At 37.7% G+C, this 20,269-nt stretch overlaps 1 protein-coding gene across 4 annotated transcripts in view; it reads left to right on the top strand.

Moving 5' to 3' along the window:
• Positions 1-3,998: 3,998 nt before the first annotated feature.
• elmo1 (engulfment and cell motility 1 (ced-12 homolog, C. elegans)) overlaps positions 3,999-20,269 on the top strand; it is a 129,858-nt gene continuing 113,587 nt past the window's right edge. For all 4 annotated transcript variants that reach the window (XM_079830273.1, XM_079830276.1, XM_079830274.1 and 1 more), the window contains exon 1: positions 3,999-4,121. The gene's annotated coding sequence lies outside the window, so the exon portion shown is untranslated. The remainder of the gene's footprint in view (positions 4,122-20,269) is intronic.

Genomic DNA, 20,269 nt, shown 5'->3' on the forward strand with positions numbered 1-20,269 from the left:
TCCCTTTGTTCTGGTCTGGCCTGGGCCCGTAGAAACGTGTGTGTGTGACATGTTCCCTTTTTATCTGACAAGCCGTGAATCTCACAAATGAGTTCCCCGCTGTTCTGCTCAATGCTTTGCTGAATTACTAAGTTTAAATAGATTAAAAATTTTGGTTTACTCTGATAAGACGAGCGTAATTTAAAGTTAATTTGTGACAGAAAATTCCAGCACAACAGTTTTGCCTACCAATTACAAATAAAATAGTATATATACGGACGGACGGACGGGCGGACAGACAGACAGATAGATATATAGATAGATAGACTTTAATGGCATTAAATTCCAGGTTTAATATGGAGTTGGCCCACCCTTTGCAGTTATAACAGCTTCAACTCTTCTGGGAAGGCTTTCCACAGGTTTAGGAGTGTGTTTATGGGAATATTTTACCATTCTTCTAGAAGCACATTTGTGAGGTCAGACACTGATGTTGGACGAGAAGGCCTTGCTCGCAGTCTCCAGTCTAATTCATTCCTAAGGTTTTCTATCGGGTTGAGGTCAGGACTCTGTGCAGGCCAGTCAAGTTCCTCCACACCAAACTCTCTCATGCATGTCTTTATGGACCTTGCTTTGTGCACTGGTGCGTAGTCATTTTGGAAGAGGAAGGGGCCATCCCCAAACTGTTCCCACAAAGTCTTGGTATGTTGAAGCATTAGAGTTCCTTTCACGCGAACTAAGGGGCCAAGCCCAACCCCTGAAAAACAACCCCACACAATAATCCCCCCTCCACCAAACTTTACACCCATTTCACGAAGCTCTCTATGCACTGTTCTTGAGCTAATCTGAAGGGCAGACGAAGTTTGGAGATCTGTAGCTATTGACTCTGCAGAAAGTTGTCAACTTCTGCGCACTGTGCGCCTCATCATGCGCTGTCCCTGCTCTGTGATTTTACGTGGCCTACCACTTCGCGGCTGAGTTGCTGTTGTTCCCAATTGCTTCCACTTTGTTATAATACCACTAACAGTTGACCGTGGAATATTTAGTAGAGGAAATTTCACGAATGGATTTATTGCACAGGTGGCAACCTATCACGGTACCACGCTTGAATTCACTGAGCTCCTGAGAGAGACCCATTCTTTCATAAATGTTTGTAGAAGCGTCTGCATGCCTAGGTGCTTGATTTTATACACATGTAGCCATGGAAGTGATTGCAAGTGATTTGGAGGGGTGTCCCAATACTTTTGGCAATATATATATATATATATATATATATATATATATATATATATACTCCATTTACAATAGAATAAATGACAAAATATATATACACCAATTACATTGATTTATTTATTATGCATTTATTATATAATTTCAGACAAATATAATTTTAAAGTATATTAAAGCAGAATCATAAATCACAGGCAGTGCATTTGATGTAATCATCAGTGAAGATTTTGTGATGCTGAGTATGGGTTTGGTTTTCAGCAGTTTAATTTCCTAAAGAACTGGAGTTGTTCATCGTTTCACCCAGTCCCAAATAAAACAATTCCAAATGTCACAGCATTCAGAGAAGAGCTGGTGCAGAGATTGACACATGATGTTTATTTGCATAATGGTTTTTATATAGAGACAAACTAAAGGTAACATCACCTCTGCTGTCATGGTTCTGAAGCGCAGTGACATTGCGTGTAGACTGGATTTTGGTTTACATAATCTTTTACATCATCATGTGTGTGCTCAACAGAACTCTAGACATTCTTTAAAGGCTTTTATAGAATTACATCCCCTATCTAATCATCAAAATGGAGTAAGCAAATGATGTCAGCACGGGGCGGTTAATACATCACCTTGTGTGGGACAGATAATCTATTGCCTGTGTGTGTGTGGACATTGTGAGGATGTTAAGATCTGATGGACAGATATTTACAAAATGCCAACAATGCCCTGAAAACGAATGGCCATCCTATTTTCTTCTTCTATCAGTATATTAAGACTTGCTGGCATTAATTCAGGCTTTAAAAAAAATACAAAATACTTACTTATCATCAGAATATATCTGTTGAACACCTTAAAATGTAGTAATGTTAGTTAATGTTCTATGGTAAATATATAGGCCTAACAAAACTTTTTTATGGAAGTCCCTATGTCTTGTTATACTATGCACTTAAAGGGATAGTTCACCCAAAAATTTAAATGATCCCATGATTCACTCAACCTCAAGCCATCCTAGGTGTATATTACATTCTTCTTTTAGACGAATACACTCAGAGTTATTTAAAAAAAATGGCTAATCCAAGCTTTATAATGGGAGCCCAAAATTTGTGCATCAATACAATATAAAAGTAATCCACACGGCTCCCGGGGGTTAAAGGATTAGTTCCCTTCAAAATGCAGTTTCAAAGCGCTTCGAAGGGCTTCAGAGGCTCTGCGCGATCCCAGATGAGGAATAGGGTCTTATCTAGCCAAACGATTGGTCATTTAAAAAAAATAAAATAATAATATACTTTTTAACCTAAAGTGCTCATCTTGCGCTACTCTGCGATGTGCTAGTGATTACGCAATCACGTCGAAAACGTCACGCTTGACGTAGGCGAAGACTAATACACTCTGGGTTCTAATAAATTGCTGGGTTAAAAAAAAACCAAGTTGGGTTGAAAATGGACTAACCCAGCAATTGGGTTGTTTTAACCCAGCGATTGGGTTGTTTTAAGCAAACATTTAACCCAACCGCTAAGGTAAAACAACCCAAATGCTGAGGTAAAACAACCCAATTGCTGGGTTAGTCCATTTTCAACCCAACTTGGGCTATTTTTAACCCAGCATTTTTTAGAGTGTACAAACGCCCTTTAGCAAAAAAAAAAAAGGGTAAAACAACAATGTCGGATGATTTTGATGTTTTTTGGTAAAGGGCGTTTGTATTAGTCCTCGCATGGTTGCTTGAGGCGGTAATTCCGCCTACGTCTAGTGTGACGTTTTCGACGTTTTTGCGCAATGTGATGAGCAATTTAGGTTAAAAAGTATATTCATTTTTTTTCTTTTTTAAATGACCAATCGTTTCGCTCGATAAGACCCTATTCCTTGTCTGGGATCGCGCAGAGCCTCTGAAGCCCTTCAAAGCGTTTTGAAACTGCATTGATTTGGACCTTCAACATTTGGTTGCAATTGAAAACCGTTATGTGAAGGAAAATCCAGGAATGTTTTCCTCAAAAAAACGTAATTTCTTTTCGACTGAAGAAAGAAAGAAATGAACATCTTGGATGAGATGGGGGTCAGTAAAATAGCAGGACATTTCCATTTTGAAGTGAACTAATCATTTGATAAAGGCCTTCTGAAGCGAATCGATGGGTTTGTGTAAGAAATATATCCATATTTAACACGTTATAAAGTAAAATATCTAGTTTCTGCCAGCCTTCTGTATTCAACTTACAAAAAAAGTGTAACACCTCTCGGAGTTCAAAACGCTTACGCTACGTCCTAGTCGTACGTTGCGTCAGTTTGTTACGATTTTTTCGTAAGATGAATACGGAAGGCGGTGTGGCGGAAGCTAGATATTTTACTTTATAAAGTTTTAAATATTACAAAAAGCGCATCACTTCCCTTCAGAAGGCCTTTATTAACCCCCCGGAGCCATGTGGAATACTTTCATAATGGATGGATGCACTTTTTTGGGATTAAAATGTTGTGCTCCATTCACTTGCTACTATTATAACGCTAGGATTAGCCAGGGCATTTTTTTAAATATAGCCCAACTCCGATTGTATTCGTCAGAAACACCTAAAAACACGTCATATACACCTAGGATGGCTTGAGGGTGAGTACATTTTCATTTTTGGGTGAACTATCCCTTTAAATCATACCGAAAACGATTTTATATTAAGAAACAAAAGCAGGCATCACAGACTGAGAAAGTACACTGATGCTCTTTAATCGGTCTATTGAATGATCAGGATTCACTGTGCTGTTATTGGTGGATGACTGAAAAAGCGGAGCCAATGAGCAGCCGGGAGGAGGAGGAAAGAGGAAGTGAAAACAACATCAGCACTATCATTCTAGTGCGCTAGAGAAAGGGAGGGAGCGACCGACTGCAACAAACTCCCAAACATCAATCCCTGGAAGGAGGAAAAGTCGCCTCGCCGCTTCAGGTCTGTACGTTTTATTACGCGTCGCCGCTTCCCCTGATGATAATCTGTTGTCGGCGCGAGCACAGGCCACTTCGTGCTGTTTCATTCTTGCTGGTTGAAGTTTAAGCGCTGTAGTGTGTAGTTGTAAGACAATCGTGATTCGTGAATAGCCCCTCTATTGAACAGACAGATCGCAGCGGGTGGAGAGTTTGACAGAGCTCAGTGCATGACTGACTGTGCTTTACTTCATGCGGGTTTTATTCCACACACGCATTAAAACATGGGCTCTATGGGGTCAAAAGAGTGTGTCAAACATCAGTGGTTGTATTTTTTACAATTCATACCGTGTATGTCGAGAAAGGTGCATTAGAGAGTTCTGCACAATGACAATGACTTCTCTATTGTCTCTTTAGGAAAGACCGGCAATATAGAAAAGCATAAGCTTTAATGTTCTTTGAAACTTATTTAAACGGTTTTATTTATTTAATGGAAGCTCCTGATAGACTGTGGAATAATACTTCCCTTGGATTTGTGTTGCACGCGACTGTGTGTGAAATAATGTTTACTTAAAGGGACAAATCACCCAATTCTGTCATTTTGTTGCCTATGACGTTATTATAATGCATATTACAAGTCGTTACAAACCCATATGATATTCTTTCTTCAGTTGAACACAAAATGAGATGTGAGACAGGGACCTCAGTCACCGCTTATTTGCATTGTTGGCAAAAAGGATGCAATGAAAGTGAATGGTGACTGAAGCGTGACAGTTTGTCTTTTGCCTAACATCTCCTTTTGTGTTCCACGCACGTGAGTAAACAATGGCATTTTTTTTTTTTTTTCATTTTTGGATGAATGGTCCCTTTAAAATTTAAATGTATAAAAGGAAGTTATGTGTTGGTGTTATTAAGATGACTCATACACAAATTGACAGTTACAAAGAAAACCAATAAAAGACACTGGATAACAGTAATACACAAACATGAAAAAAAAAAAAACAGATTGAAATATATGGAGCATTCTAATAATATATTTCACTGTTTTTGTGCATTTTTGAGCTTTAGTCAGCATTACCATTATAAAATCATGCAGTAACATCAAAATGTAGTGATTTCTTTGCTTCTGTAATTGTACGTGTCAAACTGTCACAATATTCCCATATTTATCTTCTTCAAAATAAATTAGTACACATAATCTTAATTCTACAGTGATTTCAGGATGGTGTTCATCTACCGTAGAGATTCACTTCTGTAGATTTTTACTTTTTTTATTGTCATTGAATTGCAGTTATTGCAGCTTGAAATGAGACCAGCAATTCTTTATTGTATTTATATATTGTGGTTTATTTTGAAGAACTTTGAAAAAATGTAGGAAGAAATGACATCTGTAAGCAGTAGAAACTTCCATGCCCTCTGGGAAGGAAATGGTTCCTTCCTTTTCATTTGAAAAACTATCAGAAGCTCAAAGTCTTCATCTTTTTCATGCATATATTTCCTTGACTTTGTAGTTGAGGGTATTTCTGATGCATGCGGGTTGTGTGGAGTCCAGATGAAAATGTGTTTTGTTGCAGTGACAGTCTTTATCCTCATGTCGTTGAGTCACTTTTGTGTCTTGAGGGAAGTGTGAGCTCAGCATCTTGCCCCATTGGTCCTTTAGATCACATGCATGCGCTCTTGGTCTAAAAACGTAAGCATGTCCAGTCAGTGTATGTTATGCAGGATGTAGCGTGTTTTCTGGGTCAGAAATAATTGAGTCACATCACAACATTAATGTCAAATGCATCTTTTTGGTTGTAGATAAGATGCTGTCTGTTGGGTGCCACTGTGTTTGTTTTTTGTTGTTGTTATATACGCTCTTAAAAATAAAGGTTATTTATTGGCATTGATGGTTCCATGAAGAACCTTTAACCTCCATGGAACCTTTACACTATGCAAAAGATTCTTTACAGTGGAAAAAGGTTCTGACCGAACAGAGTGAGCCCAAGAGGGCTTAGGCATCAGTCATAAAGCCCCTGGAGCTCAGACCTCCAGGAGATGAAACTTTTCTAAGACCAGAGTTCCAGTGATCCATCATGGTCAAATTTGACCTCTCTGACCGACCAGAGTGAGCCCAAGTGGGCTTGGGCATCAGCTGTTAAGCACCTGGAGGTCTGAGCTCCAGGACCTGACATTTCCAGACTTCCAGAGATCCACCGCGGTGGAAATTGAATTCTCTCGCCACCCAGAGTGACCCTGAGTGGGCCTCACTATGGTCTGAGGAGGGGGAGGCATCAACCCCCCTTAGATAATTTGATTTCTAAAATGTTCTTCACACTAAGAAAATAACGGTTCTAAAAAACATTCACTGAAAGGTTTTTTGAAGGTTCTTCAATGGCATCTTTGCTAAAAACCCTTTGGAACCTTTATTTTTAAGAGTGTAGGGTAAGTGAGAAATAGGACACATCATTTTCAGTGAGAAGAACCTGAAAGAATTCAAAGAATTCGTTTTTATATTCTAGTGCTGTTGCTTGGAATAAATTGCCTGACTGCTTAAAACAAATTCAAGAAGATGGTCCTTTTAGAAGAGAAGTTAAAAAATGTCTTTTTAACAATGTTTGAGGTATCATGTGTATGTGGTTGTGTGTTGTGTTGATCTCATTCCCATTATGAACTGCTCGTCCATTTTTGAACTCTGAGGACCACAATGGAAATAAGCCTATGGCTTTTTTTGTGTATTTTATCCTCGCCAGTTTTGTTTTTGTATATGTATGAAATGGTCTTTTGGGCTTGATTGTACATGTTTTAAAATGTAATTGTTAAATAAATCAAATCAAATCAAAGGAGAAGTGTTGCGAGCCGGATTCGAGCCCAAATGAGCACCATGGCACAATGTGTCTGAACTTGTACTGCTAAGCCTCAGTGATTTGATGAATGTGTGCAATGCGTTCAGTTACTTATCCTCTCTTTAAAACTGTTGCGTCACAAACTCATGAGGGAAAGCATCTTAAGTCATGTAAGAAATGATTTTCTACTTTTCATTGTCCTCATTTCTGGGTTGAGTCGGGGGGAGTTATCATTGTCTGTGTGCGGAGAGGCAGTAACTGAGATCAGATGAGTTTTCTAAGGGAGTCAGAAGTTTACGGAGTCACTGTGCGAGCGGCTTATTGAAATTCTGCACATGTGCGGGCCAGTGCGGCATGTATATATAAATTACTTTCTGCAGTTTCTCAGTCTCTCACCTCTGAGTGCAACCTTGCCAATTTATGATGAGTTCTTGACTGCAAGTGATTTTTTTTTTTTTTACACACACACACACACTTCTCCACCCTTTATAGCCTTCTCACCACCCAGCCCCCTTATCTCACATCTAAACTCACTTACTCAGGGGGATTCTTAACTTTTCCTTGTCTGATGTGCTCGTCCCTGTCTTCTCTTATCTTCCTTACCACCAAAATAAGTGAGAAGTTTCGGCTTTTTCTTATCTTGCTGGCAAACATCTCGAGTGCATCTCCAGTGTGCTCTTATAGAGAAACTATTGCACGTACCCATGCACATTTGAAAAATCCAATTGCATCAGAGGTTGTTTTACGTGAAAATGTTGTCATTTTTACAGTTTGAAAAAAAACGACTGAGGAGTCTGGTGCCTCATTTATAAACGCACCCACGTATGGTTGGATTTGATCCTAAATTCCATGGATTTTATCCTACATCAAAAGTAAGGAATAAATTGGGGTTTAGGCAGAAACTGTTGTTACCTGTTTAGGATCAGGTATGCATGACACTTCTTTATAAATGAGGCCCCTGGGCTGTTGCGTTTAGCTGTAAAAGATTAACTAATAGAAATTAGTTAACTTGTTTGGAAACGATCGTTATTTTTGCAATTTCTAGTGCAGAAATTACACACTTCAGTTGAGTTTTGTAGCTTTTAGTCCATGTCTGTTAGCTTTATTCGCGATAGACCCTTTTCACAGTTCCGGGTTTCTCAGAGCGGAAGTCGTCGTAGTTGGGTTAACTTTTATAGGGGTGAGTGAGAGTATACATTAAATATATTTTTTGTGTCCCCATTTGCTCAAATAACAAAAGAAAAACTCCACAGTAGTGATTTCACAGCTGTCAAAAAGAGGGAAAATATTTAATAACGGCACTGAAAAGAGAGAAAGATGTTAATTTTTAATTATCACTCCCATAGACACTGTATTAGAAACACCCTCACAGCATTGGTAACTTGTTTTTTGTAATTTGATGCAAATGTAATATAATACAATGTATTAGTGTTATAAATGTACATACATAAAAAAAAAAAAAAAAAAAAAGAAAGACAAAACTTTGCAGGATTTACGATATTGATGACCGTTAAGACGCATCATCAAAGTCTGTGAAAAGGGTCTAAAACTTGCCAAAATGTTGCCAAAATACAGTTTTAGCTGATAGCCTACATGCTACCATTCAAAAATTTGGGCTCCGTATGATTTTTTAAATGCTTTTGAGAGAATTCTCTTTTGTTCAAGGCTGTGTTTCTTTGATGAAAGATACAATAAAATATTGTAATATTGTGAAATATTATTACAATTTAAAATAAGCCATCCATGTCACATGGTCCTTCAGTAATAATTATAATATGCTGATTTGCTGCTCGAGAATTTTTTTTTTATTATCAATGTTAGCAGTGCTGCTTCATATTTTAGTATAAATCATACTTTTAAAGTATTCTTTCAAGTATAGAAAATGTTTTGTACCATTTATAAATGTCTTTACTGTCACTTTTAATCAGTTTAATGTGTCCTTCCTGAATAAAATCTTTTTTTCTTTAATAAAAAAAAAAAAAAAATCAATTTCAGGTAATCAGTTATATTTAAATCTAAGCAAGCAGAACTTGCAGATCTTTATTTTGTACTCGTACATTTTAATTGATCTTAACTTAATTTATGAAATTATGTAATCTCAATTTAAATATTCTTTCTAGTGGAAATTTTGCTAGCTTTAACTAGCTAATTCAATAAATGCTACCTTGCTAATTGGTAACACAATGCTTTGATATTATTAGCATAGCACTTGCTGAATGAGTACAGCAATATATAGCCGTGTTTCCACCGCAGGAACTTTCCTCAGGAACTGGGAACTTTGGGGTGGTACTCGGTGTGTTTCGACCGCAGGAACCAGGGTCTAAAATGAAGTTCCGGGTAAATTAAATTCCAAACGGCCCTGCTCACGAGGTAGTACTTTTTCAAAGTTCAGGAACTTTCGGGGGTGGGACTTGGGCGCTGAACATGCTGATTTTTTTGAGTTCACACAGCATTTTATTTCAACCGGCCTTTCGTTCTGCGTTCAGTAAATATCAGTCTTGCTCTTTCTGTCCGATGGCGCGCGTTCGTCTCCGCAATCGCACGTCTATGTCCGTAATAGCTGATAATAACATACGTTGTCTTATTTTAAATCTAGCTTTACGAGCTTTCAGAATATGCTTTAGTATCAGTGCTCGTCTCTTTTCTGCCGTTTTGTTAATGACCTCTTTAGTAAACCAATACATAACCAGCAAAAGCAGTGCTGCCGCTGCTTGAATCTCCTCCACTTGTTATTGTTGCAGACTATGTGTTGCGCAAAAATGATAACTATCCGTCGCTGACTGGGAGGAACAGTCGCGTGCAGTCCTACATCACCGGACTAATTTGCCTAATCTTCACGGTACTTTAGATCGCAGTGGAAACGCAGTCAGTTGCAGGTCTGGAAAAAAAGTTCCTGGTACAAATTGTTCCGGGTAATTTTGGTGGAAACGGGGCTTAAGACATTTAATATCTGTTCTCAAACTAAGCTCATGGTCCACTCGTCACCATGATGGTAACCCCACCAAAAAACCTAAAAACATAACAGAAACTCTTCTAAACTAGCCTAACAAAACATTAAACACTACTAAACCTTAACATTTAATCTTGCACAAAACCCCCCCATTATATAACACTTAATTTTAGAATTTACTCTACCATTTGAGTGTTGTGGAAAAGCATGCTGGGAAATGGAAATCCCAGCCCAGTTTCAGTTAATTTTAAGTTTGCCTAAATTAAAAGAAACAAGTTCATTAAACTCAAAACAAGGAAACAATTCAGATTTTTGTGAACTCAAAAGAAAAATAAAGTTCTAAATACTCATAAAAGTTAATTTAATTGAACTAATTTGTTTAATTTGAGTTGGCTCTACTCAAACCAAATAATTATTTTGGAGCATTAGGGTTTACAGTGTACAGTATGCAATTTTTTTTTTCTTCCTTTTTTTTTCTTCCTAGTGGCACCAGATATTATCTGATCGGTATAAACACCCCGCCTGCCCCCCAGCATTGCCTGCCTAGATCAATTTCCTCCTTTAGCAGATAATGTAGCAGTGCATGTAATTATTGCTTCTGGCATTACATTAATTACAGAAGCAGACAGGTTTAAATGAAGGTGTTAAAATCGCTCAATAAGTGTCGGTGGAAGTGTAAAGAGAATCAGTTATGCTGTCATAGCTTTTATTTTAGGTTGAAATTGTTCTGCTTACTTCGGATAACGAATGTCAACGTGAGACTAAAACCAGGTCATTTAGAAAGCTTTGTTTGGACCACATTTTTCGATATTCTGTCCCTTGTGTTTACACTAGGTTTGACTTTTTTCTGGACGTCCTCTGTGTCCTCTGGGCTGGGCGTCATCTCTAGACTGTGCCAGCAACACTGGGCGGGTTTTGAAGCTTTTCCTCGCACCTGTGCTCTCGGGAAGCCAGTGATCCTGTGGTGCCACTTGTATGTACTAACATTTGGTTGAACTGGCCCGGCTGGTACCGATTTGGCACAGCCCGTTGTCTCTGAGCGGGCACAGATAGTCTTTGTGAGCCTCAGGTCATCGCAGCTGCACGCTCGCGTTCAGTCCAGCTGTGCGCTCCAGCTGCGCACTCGCAGTAAAAACTTTCTCTCTTGGAAAGCCGTCACATGTGGCGGCTCCCTCTCTATCCCTCTGGCGAGCGTTTCAAACTGCATCCTGGTGGTGTTATCGTCACTTAGCCAAGACTTAGCCCATTAAAAGAGCAAGAGGTCCGGGATGACAATATTAACGGTGTTGATGTGTAGGGATCAAGACAAATCCAGCTTTGATCCTCTCCACGTGGATCATGCGGCTTTAAAGTTGAGCACTTATAACCCACATCTTGATCTACTTTGCCAAGACTTCATCTTGGGTTAAGATTTGTCATGTTCCTGTTGTGAGCTGTTAGATTAGCCGTGTTTGCTATAGCACTGATTCACAGGCTCTGTGTAAACACAGACCTGCACCGTCATCTATGGTGTTTTGCTTCATGTCAGACTGTCAGCTCATGGGGATTCTGGGATCAACTTAGGCAAGTGCAAAACAACATGATTTTAAAGTCAATTAGTTTGCTGAGTAACTGGCATTAGGATGAGTGAGAATGTGTTGATGGCAATTTTTTTTTTTTTTTTTTTTTTTTTTTTTTTTTTGTCTGGATCTATTAATAAAACACAAAATTATACCATTCACATACAATGACTTGAATACATCTCTTCTATGATCAACATGGTTTTTAATGGGGGGCATTAAGTAAAAAAATGTCAGGGAAACAGCTGCCTTTAAACATTTTTTTTCTTCATCATGTGACAATTTTATGTGAAAATGGGGTGCAACTCCTTAATGTATATATCTCTGTTTTTTTATGTCAGTTAATCACAGCCTCATTGGTCACCCACGACCTACAAATTAAATTATTAAAAGGTAGGGCTGCACGATTTGGGGAAAATATCTAACTGCGATTTAAAATGCGATTATTATTATTATTTATTTATTTTTACAAATGAAAAGTGTGTTTATAACTTTTTGTGTTTATATATCAATATGACTAATAATAATTATTATGATTATTATTATTGCTGAATAAAAATAAGAAATATTACTATTACAATAACATTCATTATTAAAAATTTAAAATGGAGCATTTAAGAATAAAAATAACAGTATAATAATAATAATATTTATATTTTACAGAAAACTTATTTTACAAAAACCTGGTTACCTGTTAATATGCAGACAGCCTATGACTAAAAATCATTAGAAAGGTCTAAGGATTTATTGTAAAAAAATAAATAAAAAAAATTGTGCTTTTTATCTGTAATATCAATTTCTTAAATTATATGTCTTCAATATGAAATATGAGCCTCTTATGCATCCACTGTGGCCAAACAAACTCCTGTACATTGAAGAAATACATATGGATTGTCATATACATTTATTTAGAAGTATTGTTTTTCTCATTTTCTACCCAAGTTTCATTCATACTGGAAGCCAGAGGGCGCCCTCGAGCAGAAACTCCACATTTTCCTCAGAAAGTAATCGTTTTCAGGAAATCCCTATGGGAAATCCCTAATGTGAAGCTAAACTCGCGCAGTAGGCTGAGTAAAACAAAGATAGAAATGCTTTGACTGATTAAACATGAAGACACGACTGCCTAAAGATATGGTGTATTTGAGTTCTTCAAGCCTTCTCTGGTATTTTCATAATAATAAAGTATGCAGTGCTAATTGACATTCTGTGATAAGAAGCCACATCAGCTCGACTGACGATATGAAGTGAGTTAAAACATGTTATTAAACGTTGTATTTTGTTGGACAACAAGTTTATGAACTCTTCAAAGTGAATTAGTAGTTTGTGAAGATGTTTGACGCGTTGCTTTTTCATACGCACGTTATAAGCGACTCAAACTCGCAGTGCTTTCAGACGGAGCAGCGTTTACTGATCACAGAGCAGCTCTTCACTGACACGCTGGGCATTTATTTATTGAATTAAAATCGCAGCCTTTGCGCTTTCATAATCGTACATTACCTAAATCGCGATTGCGGTTCGATTTCGATTAGTCGTGCAGCCCTACTTCAAAATTAACATTTCCTGATAATTTACTCACCCCCATCTCATCCAAGATGTTCATGTCTTTCTTTCTTCAGTCGAAAAGAAAATACGTTTTTTGAGGAAAACATTCCAGAATTTTTCTTCACATAAGGGTTTCGAATTGCAACCAACATGTTGAAGGTCCAAATCAATGCAGTTTCAAAGCGCCCTTCTTCAGAGACTCTGCACGATCCCGGACGAGGAATAGGGTTCCCAAAAAATTACAATAGATTGCGCAATCACGTTGAGACGTCGTTGAGACGCTAGACGTAGGCGAAAGTACCCCCCCCCCCCCCCCCAACCAAACGTGTGAGGACTAATACAAACGCCCTTTAACAAAAAACACTTCATCTTCAACTTCAAAATCGTTCCGACATCGTTGTTTTACCTTTTTTTTGTTTTAGTCTTCGCATGTGCACTTTGTAAATACGGGGGCGGTACTTCTGCCTACGTCTTGTGATGTTTTCGACGTGATTGCGCAATCACTGGGAGTCGCAGAGCAGCGCAAGATGAGCAATTTAGGTTAAAAAGTATATTCATTTAAATTTTTTTTGGGAAAATGACAGATCGTTTCGCTAGATAAGACCCTATTTCTCGTCTGGGATCGCGCAGAGCCTCTGAAGCCCTTCGAAGAGCTTTGAAATTGCATTGATTTGGACCTTCAACATTTTGGTTGCAATTGAAAACCATTATGTGAAAAATTATTTCCCCCGTTTTCTTATACAGTATGTCATTGAAATTGACCATCCAAGGGAATGGATGCACTAATATGTATCCTCTCTATGCAGTATAAGTATGAAGTCTGCCATAGTATGTAAATGTTGGACATAATATGGATAAGAGGGAGAGGAAGTGGAAGTGAAAGTCTGGACGGGATGCTAGAGCACTGTTGTCATGAAAGCTCAAGGTTTCTTTGTCTTTCTGTCTGTCTTTTGTTCTCTCTCAGGTTTAGTGAGGTCTAACAGTAGTGCATGCCATTCCTAGAATGTTTGTTTGCATAAAGAGGAAAACACTGCACCCCCCATTTTGTCTTTCTTCTTGTTGATGAGTGTCATTACGACTAATTACATCAAGCCCCAGTAGAGATGTTTGTGTTGGGTGTGTCAGACATGCGCTATATGAGTCTAGTGGATAGACTGTACGTTGCTCTTTTATCCTTCACGAGGTTTCATTTAAAGCCGGCTGATTCATCATAAAGATTTGTGTTTCACCAAGAACAGCCTGTGTCTTTTGTGACAGTATCAGGCTGCATTTGGTTGCAATTTGAGGAGGGTGGACATATGAATTTGTCATTGCTGTCTGGCTTTGAGTTTAAGCTTTGTTGATAAAGCTAGGAGGCTGTAATGTGTTAGCATGGATTTGTATTCACTATTGGAGTGCTTATTCGGAGAAGATGAGACCCTTGTACAGTGTGATTGTGAACGTGCAGCAGTAAACAGCGGGTGTCTCTATGTACACAAATGAAACTGCTCTTTAGAGTTTGAGCATGCACTGAGAAAGTGATGAGTGTACACTACAGTTTAAATACAGTCAAATTTGCAGAGCTAGAGTGTTTCGCATATAAGAACCTTTGTTGGTTGTCTGTAGGGTTGCCACCTTCAGTGTGGCAAAATAAGGGACACCCATCCATGACCCCCAGACTATAATCTATTAATTAACCTGTCTAAAAAATAATAATTATGTCTGCCAAGCTCTGATAATGTATGGAGTATTATATTAATATACTATCCATTTAAAAAAAACTATAGGCCTATACCTTTAGAAGCACTGATGTGTCTGTCACAGACCGGTCTGTCAACGCTGCTGCTAAGTCAGACAGTCTGAGCAACTGAAATGCTTCTCATAAAGTGTGCAGTTGGCCTGAGGTTCATCATGAGTTACTGGACAGACCCATTGATACCTTTTTGATATTCAGCTCTATATCTGGAGATCCTCTTGCGTTCAAACGGTGGACGCGACACGGCTCGACATGTTTTTTAAAAAACGCACAAGTTTACAGGCACACGGCACAGCACATGTTCTCGAGACTCCGCCGCTATGGCAACAAAGCCGCTAAAACGCAATCACGCACAAATTAGCTCCAGGGGTCGGTTGCATAAACCGTTAAGACTAGTCTTACAAGTTAGACATACATTTTTTTTCTTCAAGACTGTTCATAATTTTTTTTTAAATCAGTTACATAAAAACATAGACTGGCCTAATTTGATACGAAAAGTAAGACTGAATGCCACTTGCCTAACTGCTAGTGGCTCATACTAGATCTTAAGACACTGTCTTAACATAATGTCTTAGTTTATGCAACTGTACTACTTGAAATTGATTTCTTTATATTTGCTATCAGTATTCTCCACACTGCAAAATCCGTATGTGTTTATTGAACTATGTGTGGACCTATGTAAAATACGGAACAAATCAAGGGATGCGTCATTTTGCTTGAAAAAATACGGGACAATTCCGTATTTTACGGGACGGGTGGCAACCCTTGTTGTCTGGCTATGCTCGAACTTTTAAAGGTCCTGTTCTTCGTGATCCCATTTTTCAAACTTTAGTTAGTGTGTAATGTTGCTGTTAGAGCATAAATAATACCTGTAAAATTATAAAGCTCAAAGTTCAATGCCAAGCAAGATATTTTATTTAACAGAAGTTCCCTTTCAAAGCCTACAGCGAACGGCCGGTTTGGACTACATCCTGGTATTTCCCGCTTTAATTACGTCAGTAGAACAGTTTGTTGACTAACCTCCGCCCACAAGAATACGCGAAAAAGGGGGCGTGGTCTGGTTGCTCCCTCGTGGAGCAGAGGAAGTGTTGCGTTCGGTTCGGTTCGGTTCGGTTGCGTTTGTCGCCATCAGACGCTGTTATTTTCATCCCGGAGTCAAATCACCTTTGTTTGGCCTTCAGGGGCTGTAGTTTGAGCGCGTTCATCTCCCCGTTATGGTAAGAGGCGTGACCTTCCCGGGCAACGTGCGCTAAGCTGCTGTCGAATCACAACACGGGAACCGCTGGCACAACCAGAACTCGTTACGTATTTCTGAAGGAGGGACTTCATAGAACGAGGAAATTCTCAGGCCGTTTTGAGGACCGTGAAAACAGCAGTATACAGATAAGTAAATTGTGTGAAAAATACTGTGTTTTTTTACACATGAAACATGAACACATGTTATATTGCACACTGTAAACACAATCAAAGCTTCAAAAAAACACGAAAAACGGGACCTTTAAGATTGAACATTGGTCTGGGGAGTCTGCTCTGTATTTTCTACTGCAGAGGCGTGATCAACGGGCATAGTTAAAATTTGGATAGTCCTTCAACCAATCAGACCAACGATCCATCGCTTCTCAATCCGTCATTGTGTTAAACCCGCCAATAGTGCGGCAGGTAGATAAGCTGGTTTGTGATTGGGCCCCGCAAATTTGTAACAGAAGCACGATAGAAATGTATAATGTATAGGTTTCCAGCCTGCACTTTCTGGATTTTCAGTCGCTTTGGGGATGATTTCTGGTGTGATGCTTCAAATCACTCTAAATTTATTCCAGGGTGGCCTGGCTGTAATTCAATGAAACAAAAGGCATAACAAACTGTGTTTTGCTATTTATCTAGAAGCATTACACAGTCTCAGTTTTATTCATTTGTTGAATGTCAGTTAATCACACCCTTGCCCACCAATTTAATTTATTTGCCATTTTATTTTATTCATTTTTTTATTTTATTTAAAATATTATTAAAGCTACAATATGTATTTTTTCGCTGCTAGGGGTCGCTAACCTCTTCAAATCAATAACAAAGGCGTAGATTGATGACGCAGTGAATGAGCGTGGAATCATGGAACTTGTCGTCATACCGATGGATCTAATAATGTTTATGGAGAAATAATGTTTATGGATGAGTGAATGACTGTGGTATGAAGCTGGGCGCGATTACTAATAAGAGACCAATATCAGCGCCACACGCGAGTCCCGGGGGATATAAATGAGAACATTTCATTCTACCGAACTACCTACAAGTGCTGAATTACTACTCATACAGGTCAGTTTATTTGACAAATTAAAATTGAGAGGAAACGCAATGCTGTTTTACTTGGGCTACACTATCTAAACTGCATTTGAGTGTGTTGAAAGTTCTAACGTTATTATGTTTGTTGGCTGTATGAGACTAGCAGTGAGCTACATCAACATTAGAACATCATACTGATGATATTCTTATGCTTCATCGTGTTGAGCTACATAACATTGATTCTTTTTATGTACATTTGCTCATCTGTCTAATAAAACACATGTACGAACGACATCTCTGTCAAGTCAAAGTTTGTTGCAAAGCTCTCGCCATCTCGAAAGTGCCACGTCGATACTGGTCCTCTTTTGGTTTTCTCATTTTGTTCCAAAGTCTGCTTGCCGTGGTCCATAATGTTTGAATGAAACTACAACAATGTGCCGCTAGACATTACACAGTTGTCCACGTTTGTTGCCATGGTTTCTACATCAGTAAACGCGGAAACCGAGGGTAATGCAGATGACGCCATTGACAGGCGACTCCCTCACACGTCCCGGTTCCTTGGTTAAAATTGCAATTTTCTCATGATTTACAAATAGTTGGAAACATTTGGGATATTGAAAGTACTCTTATATAACAAAAATATATACAAAATATATATAACACTTGCCTAGTGGTTTTTGGATATTTTACTGCAAAAATCCACCGTTAATCTGCGTCAATGCCCACCCATTTTAATTTATTTTAATAAAAAAATTTATTTAATTTATTAGTCAGTTAATCACTGGATCATTGATCACCCATCGCCCGCCAATTGTAATTTAAATTAATTTTATTATTGTCGTGAGGTTGTTGTCGTCGTTGTTGTTGTCAGTTAATTGCAGGATCATTGATGCATTGCCCACCAATTTAATTTTAATTTTAATTTGAAGTGAATTCAATTTAAAAATATGATACTACTATTATTATACTAGTAGTACGATAAAACTGTTGAATGCTTGTGCCTGATTGGTTGACAGAAGTTGACCTTGTGAGGAGTGCTTCAATTTTCAGTAATTCAATGGACCATCAATAATAAATGCGTCTTGTACTCCATGGATAATAACAAAACAAACTTCTACCTGAAATCATCAAAATGTTTATTCATTATAGTGTGTTTCCTCCCATGTTCCTCGGAAAACTTCAGGATTGTTTGGTTAACCTGCATGCATCTGTAAATCTACTGCTACCCGTATGTGAGAATAAAGCGGGCAGCAGTGCTAGACCACGCCCTTTAAAGGGATAGTTCACCCAAAAATGAAACTTCTGTCTTCATTTACTCACCCTGAAGTTGTTCCAAACCTGTATGAATTTCTTTCTTCTGCTGAACACAAAAGAAGATATTTTGAAGAATGTCAGTAACCAAACAATTGATGGGCCCCATTTACTGTTTGGTTACCCATAGTCTTCAAAATATCTTCTTTTGTTTTCAACAGAAGAAAGAAATTCATGCAGGTTTGGAACAACTTGAGGGTGAGTAAAAGATGACAGAATCTTATTTTTTTGGTGAATTATAAGCGCTGGATGTCTGGAATTTCATCTTAGGGAAAACATACTGTAACTGTTGTCTAAATGCACTGGAGCTTGAACTATAGTTGGTTGCGTCTCTAAATTTACAGCCATACTGATCAAAATCTGGGGCTTGTGAAGATATGCACATTTGCTGAAGTTGGCCGTACGCCCCCCTCTGCAGGGCCTTAATCTGGAAAGACAAATGGCTGCTCAGGGAGACAGACTGTGAAGATTTTTTTTTGGAGGTGCTGGAATGTCTCCTCTGAAAACATGCTTGACCTGTGCTACTGTTCTGCTAGGAATGTTCTGCAGGTGGTTTTCTTCACTACTGTTCCGCTGTTGCTTTCTTTTCTCTCTCTCTCTCTCTCTTTCACTCTTCTTAGTCTATCAGTTTGTTTCACTCTCTGTCAGGCTGCTATGAACTCTGGCAGGCGGTGCATCTGTCTGCTGACCACCTGCTGTAGACATTGTCACAGAGTCTGACCTCTGACATGCCTGTTTCTGTAAGGCATGTGTGTGAGAAATCTACCTCTGTCCAGTATATAATATAATATAATATAATATAATATAATATAATATAATATAATATAATATAATATAATATAATATAATATAATATAATATAATATAATATAATATAATATAATATAATATAATATATAATATAATATAATATATAATATAATATATAATATAATATAATATAATATAATATAATATATAATATAATATATAATATAATATAATATAATATATAATATATAATATAATATATAATATAATATATAATATAATATATAATATAATATATAATATAATATATAATATAATATATAATATAATATAATATAATATAATATAATATAATATAATATAATATAATATAATATAATATAATATAATATAATATAATATAATATAATATAATATAATATAATATAATATAATATAATATAATATAATATAATAATATAATATAAACAACAGTTGCCAGTCTTTTTATTGTTGCATTTTTGCTTCTTTAAATTAATGAACTAGAGTCGTGTTAGTGCCGCTTTATCTGAAAAAAAAAACCACCCCCAAAACAAAACAAAGCACAAAAACTGCACATCCGCCCTCAGCGGAGAGGAACTCTGAGTACAAAGTCAGGTGAGCTGCTTCCTGTGCCGCCTACAGTGCACGCTCATCTATTTCCTGCTCTAACGGACGTGTAGAATGTTTTTCCAGAGATGAGTATTATGTTCTTTCCTGTTTGATCGCATCATAATGACATTCAAGAGGGTTATTACTCTCTCCATGGCCAGAACAGAACCCTGAGAATGCCTTTTATCGCTGATGTAATGGATTTAGTATGAACAATTCTGTAATAAGAGAATCTTCAGCATTTTGAAAACAGTGGCAGACAGAGGAAGGTCATTTTCTGATACATATTTTAATTGTTCATTTTAAGCCCTATTCGGACGGGACTGGTTTTTCAGGGGGATGTTAGAGAAATTTGTGTTCCACAGATGTACTTTGCGATTTTAATCCCATCTGAATCTGCCATGTCTATGTTTTTCTCACACAACCGCAAGTAAAAAATCCAGGGCAAATTACCTACTGTTTTTCCCGTAAGACCTTTGTTCATCTTCGGAACGCAAATCAAGATTTTTTTTGATGAAAACCTAGAGCTTTCTGACCCTCCTTAGACAGCAACGCAATAACCAATTTCAAGGCCCACAAAGGTAGTAAAGACATCGT

Source organism: Gobio gobio, assembly GCF_949357685.1.
Source record: "Gobio gobio genome assembly, chromosome: 11".
Classification (NCBI taxonomy): domain Eukaryota; kingdom Metazoa; phylum Chordata; class Actinopteri; order Cypriniformes; family Gobionidae; genus Gobio; species Gobio gobio.